At 41.2% G+C, this 7,158-nt stretch overlaps 1 long non-coding RNA gene across 1 annotated transcript in view; it reads right to left on the bottom strand.

Annotated features, from left to right (window-relative positions):
* Positions 1–257: 257 nt before the first annotated feature.
* The window catches only part of LOC108536399 (uncharacterized), a 66,343-nt gene continuing 59,442 nt past the window's right edge, over positions 258–7,158 (bottom strand). The window contains exon 2 of the long non-coding RNA XR_001887508.1: positions 258–897. This is a non-coding gene — a long non-coding RNA (uncharacterized LOC108536399). The remainder of the gene's footprint in view (positions 898–7,158) is intronic.

The raw sequence follows: 7,158 nt of genomic DNA, 5'->3' as shown, positions 1-7,158 counted from the left end.
CTGATCATCAGAGAGTTAGGTCTGAATGTGGCTGATGGAATTTCTGGGAATCTCCAAGAGATACTTCTCAGCAGTAGCCACTATACCAGCCATTTTTCATAGTCCTCAATCATTCATTCATTTTAGTAAAGGTAGAATCAGACAGAAATGAAGAATACTCCAGAAGCAAAGGAAGCTAGAAATTTATAGAACCTGAAATTGGTTCCTGGTCTTCATATTTCAGCAACTACAGAATTTTTTTTTAATCATCTAAGACCTTTTTAAACAGTCATTTATTGAAGTCTTACTAAGTAGCAGGCTTATAGTCAGTGCTAAGAATACAAAAATCATTAAGACAGAACACACAGATCTGAAAATAGATACATTACAACCCAGGTTGAATAGTGTTTGTATTATGTAGGATGTCTTCAGTTTTGAGTAACAGAAAAGAAATAATGGTTAAAACGAAAGAAATTTTTAATCATCTCATAAATCATGAAAGACTAAAAGTAGATGGCTCCACATTGGTCCACTAGTTCAATGATATCATAAAAAAATTCAATACTCTGTCTTTTCACTATTCTATCCTTTGTTCTTGGCTTATTGCCTCATGGTCACAGAATCGTTGCTGTAGCTCCAAGTAACATGTTTGCACACAACTGCATTTAAGTCAGGCAGGAAGAAACTTACTGTTTATAGCAGGAAACAAAAATCTTCTGAGATAAGCTGACCAATAGACTGTTTCTTTGGTCTCATTGGTCAGGACTGGGTCACTTGCCCATTCCCAAATCAATCATGAGAAAAGGGGAATGGGATTGTCATGGTTGGCATAAGCCAAAGATGCTTTATTCTCTCAGGCTGGAGGAAAGGGCTGCATCTTCCTTGAACATGTTTCTACCACCTAGAAAACTGGATAACCTAAAGAAGGTAAAAAGAAGAGCAGAGAAGTTAGCCAATGTGTTTGCCACAGGGTTAAGAACAGAGTTGAGTGAATCAATGTACCTTATTTTTTCTGATTTGATGCCAGATCTTCAGCTCCACCTCCCTTCCCTAGCATAAGGCCAACAGCCCAAGGCTACAAGAAAACCTGGCCTTCCCCTGACACTGCCTTGGCCTTGATTGCCTCAGTGCGGAGAGTAAAACAAGCTGTCAGACTCAGCTCCTGCCCTATCCTTGAGCTCTAATAACCTCAAGTTTTTACAGTTCCAACCAAGTTTAAAATTCTAGCTTGTTGATGTGAGTGGGAGTTTGGAATGCTGGAGGGGAAGGGTGAAAGTCAGGCCAACAAATGAGATTTGAAGTGGTTTTCCTTCCTCAAACGCAAGCCTCACATCAGGACTCTGAACTCAAATGGCCTCTCCTGAATGAGAGGGAGGGAGACACACGTAGGGAAAGCCAGCCACGGGTGTAGCTGAATGTTGTTTCAGAGAAAAAACAAGATTTCTCTCCCTGAAGACCACTGGGTACTACTTTCAGAATTTACATAAGAGAGAAATAAGCGGTGGTCTCAATCTGGGGCAGAAAGTTAAGGAGGTGATTGGAGGACTCTCTAGAGGATGTGGCTTTGTTCAACACATCCATAGACACTGGTTTTACAAGACCACAATCAATATGCTACTGATATATAATAGATGATATGATTGATATAATACAATATGATTTAATATAATACAGTAGTATAGCAATACAATATAATGATACCAGTAACTAAAATTCATTGATCATTCACGGTGTGATTAACACAATGCAATGTATTATCCTTCCAGGACTACTCATAATCATACTTACAGGCAAGTTCCATTATAATCTACAGGCTAAGCAAAGTCACTCTGTTAAACAGTGGACTCAGGACTCAGGACTGCAGGGTTGTCTGCCTCTAGAACCCTCCTCTTCACCACTTTGCTATTTTGCTTCCATTTATCTCTTTCTTACCAGGGTGTTAGTACATATAGTGGTGAAAAGACCAAGTGGTGACTACAGACAAAGACACTGAGTGAGGCTAAGTGAAAAACAGCTCATTGGAATACATACTTCACCAGCTAGAAAAAAATGAAAGAAATAACACCAAAATGTTATTTTAAATGTTCAGAGAACAAAATAGTTAAAAGTTTCTTGTTTTAAAGAGTTTAAGAAACCTAAGAGGAAATACAGTATTGATAGGAATTATATAAACAGATGAACTTCTTTCTCCATCATAGAATTCATGAACATTTATGTGTGTATTATCGAGATTTTGCAGTTCCCTTGTGGGTTCTTTTTGGCAGTTCATTCTCTAGCCTATATAGTTCACTCTTTTTCTAACTAACTCAAATACTCACTTTATTCTTTCATTCATTCATTTACCTAGTTATCCGTCAGATGTTTATTCAGTCTCTTCCATGCACTGGGTACCAAGGAGGATAATGGAAGCTTAAGAATAAAGAAACACTGTCTCCTGCCTTAAATGGAATGGAATTTAGTATGCTCAAAAGGCAATTTTCCCCTTCAGATCCCCTTCAGATTCACTCCATTGCCTGTGAATGGTCCTGTGCAATAGAGAGACCTCCTTTAGCCCTCTGGCATGTGGCATCACCATACTGCAGGGGACTGCCTATCTCTGATTTAGGACTGGAAGTGGAGGTTCAGAAGATGAGAAACCGTGGAGAACAGAGGACACTAGATGTGTTCCCTATCTGTCCGACTGAAGCAAATTCTGGTTCAGGAACCCCCTGGGAGGTTCTAAGACTTCAATATCCTATGTGATTTTGAAAACATCAAAGCTTCCTGGAATGGATCAACCCATCTTGGTCCCTTAAGATTTCCCTTCCACCTACTGGGATGCACTAAGTTAAGGGTGGGGTAGGTACCTGGGGTAATATTTATTTCCAACCCCACTCTAGAGCTAACCTCTGCTACTGGATGCCTGAAACCACAAGCCTGATTCTAGCCTTTGATTTGACTCAAGAATCCTAATGAACCTCTCCAGCACATTTCTCTGTGTACTGGAGCACCAGTGATGAACACTATTCTTGAAACATCTCTAGAATTGTCCATACTTCTTTTCTATATGACATCTCTTTTCATTTGGTTGTTTGCTTTTTAATTTTATTTTGCTAAAATTAATAGTGAGGTAGGTTTACATTCTCACAAAATATCATACAGGCAATCAAGAGACAGTCTAGGAGCCTCTCTTAAGCCTCCTATTACACACAGTCCCCAAGTACTGGGACCCCTTCAGACCATCTCATTTTTAGGAGGCGTTCCCAGTCGCTAACAATGGCCTGTGTCAAAACGGCTCCCCATAGTGATAGTCAACGTCCTGAGCAGGTGTCTATGTCTCAGGCAGCTGGTCTCTGTAAGGGGTATCCAATTATGATGAGTCTCCAGGAAGATGTATATGGATGTGATAAGACGGATGATGGAATGGGACCCAGGAGACACCCCACAACCACTATCACCAAAGCCTGGACATCTGTTCCTGCCCATTTCTATGCCCATATTTCCTCCTCTGCAAAATAAATAGTTCAGACTAGAAGAGGCCTCAGGTCCTATCGAGCTTGGACAATTTATGACCTTCTGAGTACTGTAAGTGTTATCTGCTTTGACAGTTTGCACTAAGAATTGGACTTTAGAGATTTGGCACATTCTGATGTTTGTTCAGTTGGTAAGTGTGCTCAGTTTTTGTGGCATGTGTCTACAAAGCACAAAAGTCTTGGGTTCTCTGGACTTCTAAAGTGCAAGAGGTAGATAGCAATCCCAGCCCAGTCCCAGAGAGAAACGCAGAAGCAACTCTGTGAAAGGGTACTTCGGTCTCTATGGGAACCAGTCTGTGCCCTTGACAGAGAAGACAGCTTGGGGAAGGGAAGCACATTCGAGAGCTCTGCAGCCTGGGCAGAATGCCCCATGGGCCCACAGTGCCACATACCTGTGAATGGAGAGAAGGGAACAGGCAGTCCTAGTGTGCATATTTGGAATCCAAAGTCCTGTTTGACCTTAGATATTTGGAAGTAGGTGGGACCTGGAAATGCTAACACCCAGAGGCCATGCAGTGTAGTGGAAAGAGAACTGGCTTTGGAATCAGAAGTTCTGGTTTGACTCAGCTCTGCCCTTACTAGCTACGTGACTTGGAGCAGGTCTCCTAACCCTGCTGAGTGTGGGTTTTCTTGTCTGTCCAGTGAGAAGCATTAGGTCTTTCCTGATGATCTCATAGGGTTGATCTTTCTGGTTACTTTTCCTGCACACAGTGTACAACCCCCTACCCCCGGGATGCGTTAGTCACAGTTTAACAACAATATTAAGGAAGGATAATGATAAAAGTTAATTTTTGTGGAGAATACAACATTGATGATTATTGCTACCCACTGTTGCATTCTTAATAGGTACTAGGCACTCTGATAAGGACTTCAGAAATATTAATTCATCACCTGAGGTCACACGGCTGGTAAATCATATGGCAGGACTAAACTCAGACAGCTCTGATTCCAGAGCTAAGGTCTTAACCCAGTGCGTGGTTCATTCCTCCTGAGCCAGCAACCAGGTTTCTTCCAGTTCTGGCTTGTAGAGAGTGAGAAAGATGTGCTGGCTTGTCTACTCACATATTAACAAACAAACAAATAAATAATTAAGCAAATCAGTCAAATCCTTTAAAAGAGTCAAACACAGCAACTTTGGAAAATCATATGTTAAAAGATATTTATGGATCAGATTATATAAATAAATGTATGAAAAAATGTGATTCTATTTTCACTAATGGTTAACCAACATTGCTTATTGTCAATGTATGTCCTTTTCTTTGGTTTGTATCAAATAGGTATTTGTCCCACCCATTCACCCAGCTAAAAAACAAGCAAAAAAAGTACTGAATGCCTTCTCTGTACCAAACATCCATGAAGTGCTCAGATTTAATGGCGACTGAGGTGTTTCTGCCCTCAAGCATCAGTCTAACAGAAGATACTGACAGAAAATTAAGTAGAGTATGAAAGTGCTTTGATAGGGGCATGAACAGGGTACTAAGGACAGACAGAAAATAAGAAGTTAATTCAGTCTGAATATGTCAGAGAAACCTTCCCAGAAAAGGTGACAGCTAGGTTGAGTGGGAGTCAAACTGTTGGTGGGAAGGGACATGGAGAGGACAGAAGGGGAAGGACATTTGGGAAGTGGGAGTGTCTTATGTAATGGGTAAGAGGCAAGAAAAGTATGACCCACTCAGGGAGCCAAAAGAAGTTCACAGTGGCTGAAACATAGAGTCTAAGGACTGGAGAGGTGACAGCTGAAACAGAGGCCGTATCATGCAGGGCCACATAGGGTTTTGAACTTTATTGTAATCACACTGAGAATTAATTGAAGGGTTCAAGCCAGGGCCTAAGGAGTGGGTCATAATCCCATTAGAATATAATGAAGATGATTCTGGCCACAGCGTGGAGAATGGATCTATGAGGGGGAAAAGGGGTGGCTAACAGAACATAGGACTAGTTACAGAGTACCGGAATAATCCCGCCGACAGATGAAGATGACCACCCAGGTTCTGCCAGTGAGAATGGAGAGAAGTAGATACTACCTGAACACTTAGCAGAACGAGGCAGGTTTAGCAATTGAATGAAGGTAGGGTGAAGGAGGGCATGGTGTGAAGGATGCTGTGTCTGCTGGTCCCCTCAGTCCCCGAGCAAAAGGACTGATTTGCTTTGTTCCGGGTTCTTTTCTGGTTCAGATGACATGGATGTGTCCCCAAATTTTTGACCCATCAACCCATACTTTTTGACATCTCTCATCTCTTCTTTTGCCCCATATTTCCTTCCACCTCCCATTACATTAACTAGGGCAATGTGAACTGTTGTATCAAAGCCAAAACTCAGTGGTTGACACAATAGAAGCATATTTCTTGCTCATGTAAGAGTCTTCTCTGGTCAATCAGAGGCTTTCTTCCACATTTGGGTTTAGCTAGGAGGCTTCCTTCTGTTGCATGCTTTGCCATTCTCTAGGGCCTGAGTTCGCAGCATTTAGATGGCAGAGGGGCAAGAAGGTGGAGAAAGTATCTTTATTACTTAAAACCCCACCTACACCTCCATTAATGAGAACTTGCCACATGGCCATATTTAGATGCACAGTTACATCCCTACCTACTCACATGAGGGAGGGAGCAGGAAGTTTTGCTAAACAGTGAACCACCTTTGTCACACCCAGCATCTCCAGGTTTTAACTCCTTTTTATCTCTTGTCTTTATCTCCTTCTACTATCTGACAGTTGATCACTGGAATGGTTGTAAACATTTTCATTCATCTGGTTTTGATATAGAAGGAGGATGACACTCCTCAAATGCATCAACAATAGAGAAAGAATAATTCACAAGCTACTTATCACAAGGTAAACCCATGACCATTTTTCTTCTACTGAGCAAAGAACACCTAAGAGACAGGAGACCTGGCTTGAAATTCTGGCTCCATCAATAACTTACAGCATGACTTAGGCAAGACACTTTTCTTCTATGGACCCCAATTTTTCCATCAGTAAAATGGATGGAGTGTGCTACACCGATATTCCTCCAAGTGTGTTCCATAGAACATCAGGTTCATGAGGTGCTCTTTGAAAAACTCTGCTATAGTCAAATAGATTTGGAAAATACTGTGAACTTTAACCACTGCTTTGAGGACAGCTGAGGCTCATAACAATAAGAGAGGCTCTGAGAAGTCCTATACTAAGGCAATCTGCTAGACTTTAACCTGACATTTCCTAATCTTGAGAGGTGAAATTTATATATTCAAGTATTAATTTATGTTATTAAACGTTTTACCACTCACGAATTGGTCAATGATACAGAGAAGCTCAGATTCCAGTGAGAAAAATGAGTTATCTCAGTAACTAAGACTCAGAATAAGGGAAAAAGAGGGAGAGCTGAGGACTGACATGGGGAAAAAGAAACCTTTCATATATTGAGAAGCTGTAGGAAATCTTTCATGAACTGAGAAATTGCGGCACTATTCACAATAGCAAAGACTTGGAATCAACCCAAATGTCCATCTGTGACAGACTGGATTAAGAAAATGTGGCACATATACACCATGGAATACTATGCAGCCATAAAAAAGGATGAGTTTGCGTCCTTTGTAGGGACATGGATGCAGCTGGAAACCATCATTCTTAGCAAACTATCACAAGAACAGAAAACCAAACACCGCATGTTCTCACTCATAGGTGGGAACTGAA

Source organism: Rhinopithecus bieti, unplaced genomic scaffold, assembly GCF_001698545.2.
Source record: "Rhinopithecus bieti isolate Rb0 unplaced genomic scaffold, ASM169854v2 scaffold_641, whole genome shotgun sequence".
Classification (NCBI taxonomy): Eukaryota; Metazoa; Chordata; class Mammalia; order Primates; family Cercopithecidae; genus Rhinopithecus; species Rhinopithecus bieti.
Note: the sequence above shows the minus strand (reverse complement) of the source record. Positions and strands in the feature narration are given on the sequence as shown.